This window comes from Neofelis nebulosa, chromosome 12 (genome assembly GCF_028018385.1).
Source record: "Neofelis nebulosa isolate mNeoNeb1 chromosome 12, mNeoNeb1.pri, whole genome shotgun sequence".
NCBI lineage: Eukaryota > Metazoa > Chordata > Mammalia > Carnivora > Felidae > Neofelis > Neofelis nebulosa.
In genome coordinates, this window is record NC_080793.1 from 84,164,431 (window position 1) to 84,173,810 (window position 9,380).

The window sequence follows — 9,380 nt, forward strand, 5'->3', positions numbered from 1 at the left end:
GCAGGAACAATTAGATAGGAGGTGAGATCTCGCGTTCTGTGGAAGGTTGAATTGTATCCCTCCAAAAGGTACTGAAGTCCTAACCACAGTACCTCTGAATGTGACCTTATTTGGAAATAAGCTTTGCAGATAATTGAGTTAATGAGGTCATGAGGGTAGGCCCCCATGCAATACGATGGTATCCTTACAGTGAGAAGACATTTAGATCCAGAGACAAACACACAAAGAAGGAAGACAACGTGAAGACTCCGGGAGAATGCCATCTCCAAGCCAAAGAACACTTGAGCACAGACCCTCCCCCAGAGCCCTCAGAAGAAACCAACACTGCTGACATCTTGATCCCAGACTTCAGCCTCCTGAATGTGAGACGGTAAATCTCTGTTATTTAAACTGCCATTTGCGGTTCATTGTTACAGCAGCCCCAGGAAACCGAACACAGGCTCTAATAAGAAAACAAACTCAAGTCCAAGTTTGGGGAGGGGTAAAGACGACAAAGAACACAAGATAGTTAAAGAACACAGTAGGAAGTGAGATTGGGAGTCTGAACCATCACACCAGGTATCTCTGAGTCACTAGGAGTGAGGGACAAGGCTCAAGAAAGTTAAGAGTAGGTACTGGCCATCGGCGAAGGACACACGATCCATGAAAGAGCCTTGTTCTCCTTTCCTGGGAATATTCTCCACCTTCCTCCCCACGTTGTGGAGCTCACCCCTTGAAGAATTCTATATCCTCTCTCCCCCTTGCCCTGACTGTGTTGAAGGGCCTTCCGTTAACCCATGACACCTAGATCTTATCCCATCAGAGTATTTGTCCCTCAGCATTGTAACTGTTTTTCCAACGGTCTCCCAACTGGACTGTGACCTGTTTGAGATGAAGGACTGGGTCTTTTCCATTATTGCATCCCCAGCATCAGATACTATACCTGATGCGTTACAGGGAGGCTCCATAAATGTTTCTTGAAGAAATGGATGGATGGATGGAGGCACAAAATGCACGGATTTGATATTAAGACGAACATTAGCTTGCATCTTGGTGCTGTTTATTTATTTATTTTGGGGGGGGGGGCTTGAGATGATTGTAGGATGTGGCATCCTAGGTAAGAACTTGGTCAGTAGGATGAGCACTGGGGAAGGCCTGTGACAGACTGAGCATTGCAACACCACGACTAGCGTCGTGGAGCATTCATTCACTTATCCATCCCTGCTCAAACATACTTGGAGCACTCTAGTGTTCCAGACGCTCCCTACAAAGATGGGGACTGCAAAATTCCCTCCACATATGGGTGGAGGGAGAGGTTTATAAATAAGGAAGGGCAGAGGATATATTCCCAAAGATATTTGCGGCCGCATTATTTATAATATCTGAACGCTGGAGTAAACCTCGGAGCCTATGTCCACAAGGAGAAATGGTTAAATATAATAAGGTATATTAATCTGATGGAATATCATGCAGCAAATAAAAAGAAAAAATCTTCAGGCAGTATTCCAGAGAAGACTAGTTTGGGGTATGAGTGATAGAAAACTTGCACTTAGGACAGACTAAACGGCAATGTATTTCCTTTCATGTCAAAAAGCCAGAGGGAAGCGGGTGTAAATGGCAGCTCCACAATCACCAGCTTGGCTTCTTCTCTTGCTGTTCCTCTGTCCATAGAGTGAGACTGCTCCTTCATGGTCCAAGAGTTGCTGCTAGAGCTCAAGCCATCACGTCTACACTCCAGGCAGTAGGAAGAAGGAATGGATAAAGAAGGGGAAGTCTCTCTTATAGATATGGCCAAGAAGTTGCTCATGATGTGTCTGATTTCATCTGGAGCAGTCAGAGTTCAGGGAGGGAGACGAGTCATTTTGTGTGTTACAGGATAAAGGACTTCTTATGGAAAAATAATAACTTTTTCCTGCGTGGGAAGAGCTGTAGAAAGTTGGAGGGTCAGAGATGGCGTCACCAATTGGTCGTTTTGAAAAGCCACGCCCATGAAGCTACCGGAAGGGAGCTGCAAAGGGGGAGTTCGTGGAAAGGCCTGAGGGAAGCTGCTACTACCTCTGGGGATCCGAGTCAAGCATCTGGAGGGGAGTCAGTGGCTGCTGTTGGTCAACAGGGCCAGAAATTCCGAAGAGGAGCTGGGCATACAGTGGAAGAGGGTGGGACTGAGTTACAGCCGGAAACTGTTGGACACCTCTACAACCATCTGTCACCATAGCGGCCAACAAAATGACCATTGGAGAATAATGACTGCTGCCCTACCTCTGCCTCCTAAATTTCACACGGGTTCCTTTTTTGGCCAACTACAACCTGGAACCATACACGCAATGGAATTCTGGGAAATGGAGCTCCAAGTTTTCAAGGTGGTGCCATACAAACGGCCACAACGCACTCCTCCCCCCTGGCCTATACAAGCCTCTCTCTCTTTTTAAACCACATTGAATTTTCAAGTAAAGACAACAGTAAAATCAGGCTTCTATATAACATGATGCAGCTGTCCCACATACAGCTGGAAGATGCAAACCCTTTCCCCAAAAGAGGTACACACAGACACTCACGTGTCACTGCTGTCCCTCACTGGATGATGTTCAGACCTCTCCTAGCCGAGTTATGTGTCACCTTCAGCCCTGAATTTAAACACTGGGATATAAAGTTCACTGCTATTAACAATCCTATGTTAAAAAGTAAGAGAATTAGAAAAATTACAATGGATAATATTTATTATGAATATGTTCATATCAAAGCAAGGGACAGTTATAATACTACCTTCCTAGGAGAGCCTGGGGGGCTCAGTCGGTTAAGCATCCGACTTCAGCTCAGGTCATGAACTCTCATGGTTCATGAGTTCGAGTGCCCCATTGGGCTCTGTGCTGACAGCTCAGAGCCTGGAGCCTGCTTCCGGTTCTGTGTCTCCTCTTTCTTTGCTCTCCCCTGCTTGTGCTCCGTCTCTCTGTCTCTCTCTCTCAAAAATAAATGAATGTTAAAAAAATAAAAATAAATAAATACTATCTTCCTCATTTCTACAACTGGTCATGTAGTCATAGCTGGTACTTATTAGTTTTCTCTTTCGCTACCATAGTCTGTATGTTCTTTTTTTTTTCAAAATTTTTTTCAAGGTGTATTCATTTTTGAGAGACAGAGCACAAGCTGGGGAGAGGCGGGGAGAGGCAGAGAGAGACGGAAACACAGAATCGAAGCAGGTTCCAGGCTCTGAGGTGTCAGTACAGACCCTGATGCGGGGCTCAAACCCACGAACTGTGAGATGATAACTTGAGCTGAAGTCAGACGCTTAACCGACTGAGCCACCCAGGCGTCCCCATAGTCTGTATTTTCTTTTTCCTCAGCAAGCAGGGCAGCTAGTCATAATCTTGCATGATGGAGTGAAACAAGCCTTCGTTCCAGAACAGTCTGGGCCATTAGCAATCCTGATTGTACTGGCTGTTGTAGTTTTCCTTTAACATTTATTGCAGGACACAGGAAGGCTAACAGGCAGCCTAAAGGATCTCCTATCTTCCAGCCATACTCTTCCCTGACCTCACTTCTCCTTGATGGTCAGGATCTATCAATCACCCCAGTCAGCAAGTATGGAGACTGGTTGTTGTCGTTGCTAGTTTGTTCCTTGTCATGAATTGCCTAAAACGATCAGTAGAGCACGTGAGGTTCCAGTCAAAAACCCACTACTGTGTTTCCTAGTGGAAGCTTTCTCCCTTGGGATTTACCTCTAAATCAGTAGATCCCAAAGCTGTGGAACAAAAGCCAAACATTTTACTAATGGATCCCTAAGGACAGTAGAGAAAGGAGTGACTCCCATTTCTACCCCCTTGATTCCTGGCCACAAGCGAAACATCGCCATATACTGGTTGGTAATTTAGAGCATATACCGCATCCTGGTGGATGTTACCCTAGCAATGGAAAGTGTTGCCACAGAGCTGACGCCATAACTGAATTTCTTTTCAATCCAATTAAAAATCATATATATTTAAGGTATACAACTGGATGATTTGATGACTGTATACTTCGTAAGATATTTATCACAATCAAGCTAATTAACATATCTATCACCTCACACAGTTATAATTTTCAAGTGCATGGTGAGCACACTTGAGATCTACCCTCTCAGCAAATTTCAATTATACGATGCAATATTGTTAACTATATAGCCACATTGCTGTACACTAGATTTCCAGAATTTATCTTACACAACTGAGACTTTAACCCCTTAATCAACATCTCTCCATAATCTCCTTCCCCTGGCATCTGGTAACCACCATTCTTTGTTTCTAAGTCTGATAGTTCCAGATTCCACATACAAGTGAGTTCTGCAGTATTTGGCTCTCTGTGTCTGACGTCCTCTAGGTTCATCCATGTTGTTGCAAATGGCCATTCTAATAGGTGTAGAGTGGCCCCCCTCAACCCACACACAATTTTAAAATTAATATTGACTATTCCCCTAAAATGGAGTTACATACAAAATTTATCTCACATTGGCCACTTTTCTATTAATGAAGGAACTATATTTTCATAACCTGTTCCCCTCCCTTTAAATATTTGATGAAAAGAAAGCAAACGTTACCAAAGAAAATTCAAGAAATTAAAGGAAAATAGAATTGCCCTTCCTCAGAGAAGAAATTTAAGTCATCCTTGAGAAAAGTCTGGGTGGTCCAAATTGTCTGGAACCATTTGTGATTTCTTTGGATTCAGTGATGGTTCTTTGCCCTTCCTTGCTTCCTTCCTTCCTTCCTCTTCCTCTTCCAACTCTTCCTTGTCCTCCTTTTCTTTTCTTTTTTTTAATGTTTATTTTTGAGAGAGAGAGAGAGACAGAGACAGAGACAGAGACAGAGCATGAATGGGGTTGGGGCAGCGAGAGAGGGAGACACAGAATTTGAAACAGGCTCCAGGCTCTGAGTTGTCAGCACAGAGCCTGACGTGGGGCTCGAACTCACAACCACGAGCTCATGACCTGAGCCAAAGTCAGAGGCTTAATTGACTGAGCCACCCAGGTGCCCCTCTTGTCCTCCTTTTTTTTCTTTTCTTTTCTTTGCTTTTCTTTTCTTTTCTTTTCTCTTCTCTTTTCTTTCTTTCTTTCTTTCTTTCTTTCTTTCTTTCTTTCTTTCTTTCTTTCTTGGTGGGAGATGGGGGAGAGTTGGGTAGATTTTTAATATAGAGTGAATTTCTCTAAGGATTCTAAGTCCATTTGGGTTGCTATTTCTTTCTGAGTCAGCCATACAAAATTGTATTTTCCTGGGAAATTATCCATTTTTTTCTAAACTTTTAAATTTGTTTGTTTAATGTTCACATGATTCCTTTATCATCATGATTTTTTTAAAGACACATTTATTCAGCATCATGATTAGACTATCACATTTAGCCATCAACAGCATGGGTGCAAAAAAAAAAATCCACGTTAAAACCCTTTGTTGGAATGCTTTACACTTTCCACAGAACAAACTAAAGTCACCTGTTATACGATTAGTCACAGATGCAGCCCTCGAGTTGTTTGCGTATACACATGAGTATTGTCTAAAACATGTCTTCTTTGTAGCAGCTGGGCCCTGCCACCACTGTGCTCGGCTGACTTCACGAATCTGTTGTAACCTCTAGCTTCCCCGTCACGTCACTGGCCCTCCTCTCCTGCTAAGCTGTTTCCCAGCAGTAAGCTTCCATTGCCAATGCCATTGCCATCTGCCGTTGCCATAGCTACTGATACTGCTGGAACCCCATTAGCCACCTTGGTTTCGTGGTTTGACAAAGTACTGGCCTCGACCGCCACAGGGGCCAGAGCTTCTGTCTCCAAACTTTCCTCCTTTCATGGGTCCAATATTTGAAGATTGATTGGAATTGCCAAAATCATTATAGCGTCCACCACCTGCAAAACTGTCTCCATCGTTACCAAATCCAGTGTAGCCGTCCCCACTGCCACCATTTTGACCACCACCTTGACGGCCACCAAAGCCACCTCGCCCACTGAAGTTTCCTCCGTGACCAAAGTTCTCATTCGCACCAAAACGACTTCCATGACCACCACCGGAGTTTCCAGAACCACTTCGCCCTCCTTGGTTGGAGGGAGCACCTGTCATCTCTTGCTTAGATAGAGCTCTCCTAGCTTCACAGTTATGGCCACTGAGAGCATGGTATTTCTGAATGACAATCTTGTCTACGGAGTCATGGTCATCAAATGTTACAAAGCAAAGCCTCTCTTCTGGCCACTGCCTCGGTCCATCATGATTTCAGTCACTTCCATCTTCCCATACTGTTCAAAGTAATCTCTTAGATGATATTCTTCAGTGTCTTCTTTAAGGCCACTGACACAAATCTTTTTCACAGTTAAGTGGGCGCCAGGTCTTCGAGAATCTTCTCTGAGAGAGCCCTCTTTGGTTCCACAACGCTTCCATCCACCTTCTGTGGCCCTGCATTCACGGCTGCATCCAACCCCTCCACGGTGGCAAACGTGACAAGCCCAAAGCCTCTGGCGTCCTTGGTGTTTGGACGTCTCATTACCACACAGTCCGTGAGCATTCCTCTCTGCTCACGGTGGCCCCTCAGACTCTCATCGGTTCTTTCAAAGCTCAAACCTCCGATGAAAAGCTTCCGCGGCTGTTCAAACTCTTTGGGAGAGACTCTGACTTAGACATGATGGCGGTGGGAGGGGAGACTTTAACCGGTGCTTACTCACCGGTGTCCGAGGGCAGAAAAGTCCTTTATTATTTTAATATCTGTTTTATCTTAGTTTATATTCCCTGTCCAATCTTAATACATATATATATATAGTAAGTGCCATATATATATATATATATATATGCTTATATGCTTAATATATATATGTATTAACGTGGAACAGGTCATTATAAAGCATATATATATATGACCTGTTCCATGTTAATACGTATATATATTAAGCATATAAGCATATATATATATATATATATGGCACTTAATATATATATATGTATAAAGATGGAACATATATATATGTATAATATAAAGCATATATATATATGACCTGTTCCATGTTAATACATATATATATTAAGCATATGGCACTTTATATATATATATATATGTATTAAGATGGAACATATATATATGTATAATATAATGCATATATATGTATCATATAAAGCATATATATAATAAAGCATTATATATATATATATATTAGGGCTCTATCTATATCCTTTTTATTTTTTCAACTTTGTCCAAAATGTGTCTACTTTATTAAACTTAAAATGTTTGATGTGGTTGATCCTCTCTATTGTATGTACTAGAAGGAAATACTTATGGTTTACATGTGATTAGGTTTCCCTAAATAATCCTGATGTTCTCTCATATTCCTTACTCCTCTGCATGGAGGTGATCTTGAGTATCCATTATTGGGACTCATTTCTTGATTGAGTGATTGTAAACCATCAAAAATCCTAAACACCAGAAACTGGATCTCTTTCTACTCTCCAAACCCGTGTAAGATAACAATCCTAATAGTGCATCTGGCTGTCTCTAGTGTGGAGTTCCAAGTTCTACAAAGGGAGGCTGGGCGGAGAGTACTGGGGGACACATTTGGCCCTTGCTGCAAGTCATACCCTGTAAGTAGTTTATCATTAATAAAGGAGAAAATTTCATATTTGTGACTTTTTCTTCACCTCTCAGGGGATTCAGGGTTAGAGAGAGAACACCACAGTCATTAATACAACATGTGGTCAAACACCAACATGTGTTTTCAATTTCATTGATTTGTGTTCCTTTTGTATTATATGGTCCCTCTTTCTTTGGATTACTTCATGTTCCTTTCAGCTGCATCTAGTATGGCCCCCCAGAGTTTTGTTTTAATTTAATTTAATTTAATTTAATTTAATTTAATTTAATTTAATTTAATTTAATTTAATTTTTTTTTTTAGTTTCACATTTTTATTTAAATTCCAGTTACTCAACAAAAGTGTATTATTAGTTTTAGGTGTTGAATTTAGTGATTCATCAGTTACATACAATGCCCAGGGCTCACCACGAGTGCCCTCCTTCATAACCATCATCCATTTAACGCACCCCCATCGCTCACCTCCACTCCACCAACCCTCAGCTTGTTCTCAACATTAAGAGTCCCAAAGAAATGGAAAAACATTCATGCTCATGGATTGGAGGACAGATATTGTTAAAATGTCTATACTCCCAAAGCAATCTATGCATGTAATGCAATCCCTATCAAAATACCAACAACATTTTTCACAGGGCTAGAACAAACAATCCTAAAATTTGTATGGAACCACAAAAGACCCCAAATAGCCAAAGCAACCCTGAAAGAGGAAAGTAAAGCTGGAGGTATCACAATTCCAGACTTCAAGTTACATTACAAAGCTGTAATGATCAAAACAGTATGGTACTGGCACAAAAAAACCAGACACATAGATTAATGGAACAGAATAGAAAACACAGAAATGAACCCACAACTATATGGTCAACTAATTTTCAAGAAAAGAGGAGAGAGTATCCCATGGAAAAAAGACAGTCTCTTTAGCAAATGGTGTTGGGAAAACTGGACGACACCATGCAAAAGAATGAAAGTGGACCCTTTTTTTACAGCATATACAAAAATAAATTCAAAATGGGTAAGAGATGTAAATGTGAGACAGAAAACCATCAAACTCCCAGAAGAGAACAAAGCGGTAACATTGGCTGAGGCAGGTTCCTACTAGATACGTCTTTGGAGGCAAGAGAAACAAAAGCAAAAATGATGAGGACGCCCTCAAGATAAAAAGCTTCTGGAAAAAAAAAGAAAAAAAAAAGAAAAAAAAAAAAAAGCTTCTGCACTGCAAAGGGAACAATCAACAAAACTAAAAGGTAACTTTTAGATTGGGAGAAGATATTTGCAAATGAGGACTGTTTAATTTCAAATAATTCTGATTTCCTTTATAATTTTCTTTTTGATCCATGAATATAAATCTGTTCTTTAAAAATTATTCTTAAATTTTACTTATGAACAATAGCACATTGTAAGGATGTGTTTTTGGTAACTGTAAAAACACAGTTCAATTCCAAAAGGAAAAATCTCTTAAGAAAGGAACACTTAACGAAAAATCAAGAAAATAATCTTAACATCTGGCCATTAATGTATCAACCCAAAATAATTTAAAGAGGCAATATCAACATTTTTCCAACTCTGAATCCTCCTACTTCAGGCCCATAATTTCTACAATAAGCATGTGCTTACTTGAATACATTTTATTTTATTATTTAAAAAAAAAATTTTTTTGAAGTAAGCTCTTGGCCCAACATGGGACTTGAACTCATGACCATGAGATCAAGGGTTGCGGACTCCACCAACTAAGCCAGCCAGGTGCCCCTGCTTGAATACTTCTATTTTTTTAATATTTTTTATTAATTTTTAAATGTTTATTCATTTTTGAGAGAGAGAG

The 9,380-nt window shown here is 40.8% G+C and overlaps 1 pseudogene; it reads right to left on the reverse strand.

Annotated features, from left to right (window-relative positions):
* Nucleotides 1–5,585: 5,585 nt before the first annotated feature.
* On the reverse strand, nt 5,586–7,997 carry LOC131490781 (heterogeneous nuclear ribonucleoprotein A1-like; annotated as a pseudogene).
* Between the last annotated feature and the right edge of the window lie 1,383 nt (nt 7,998–9,380).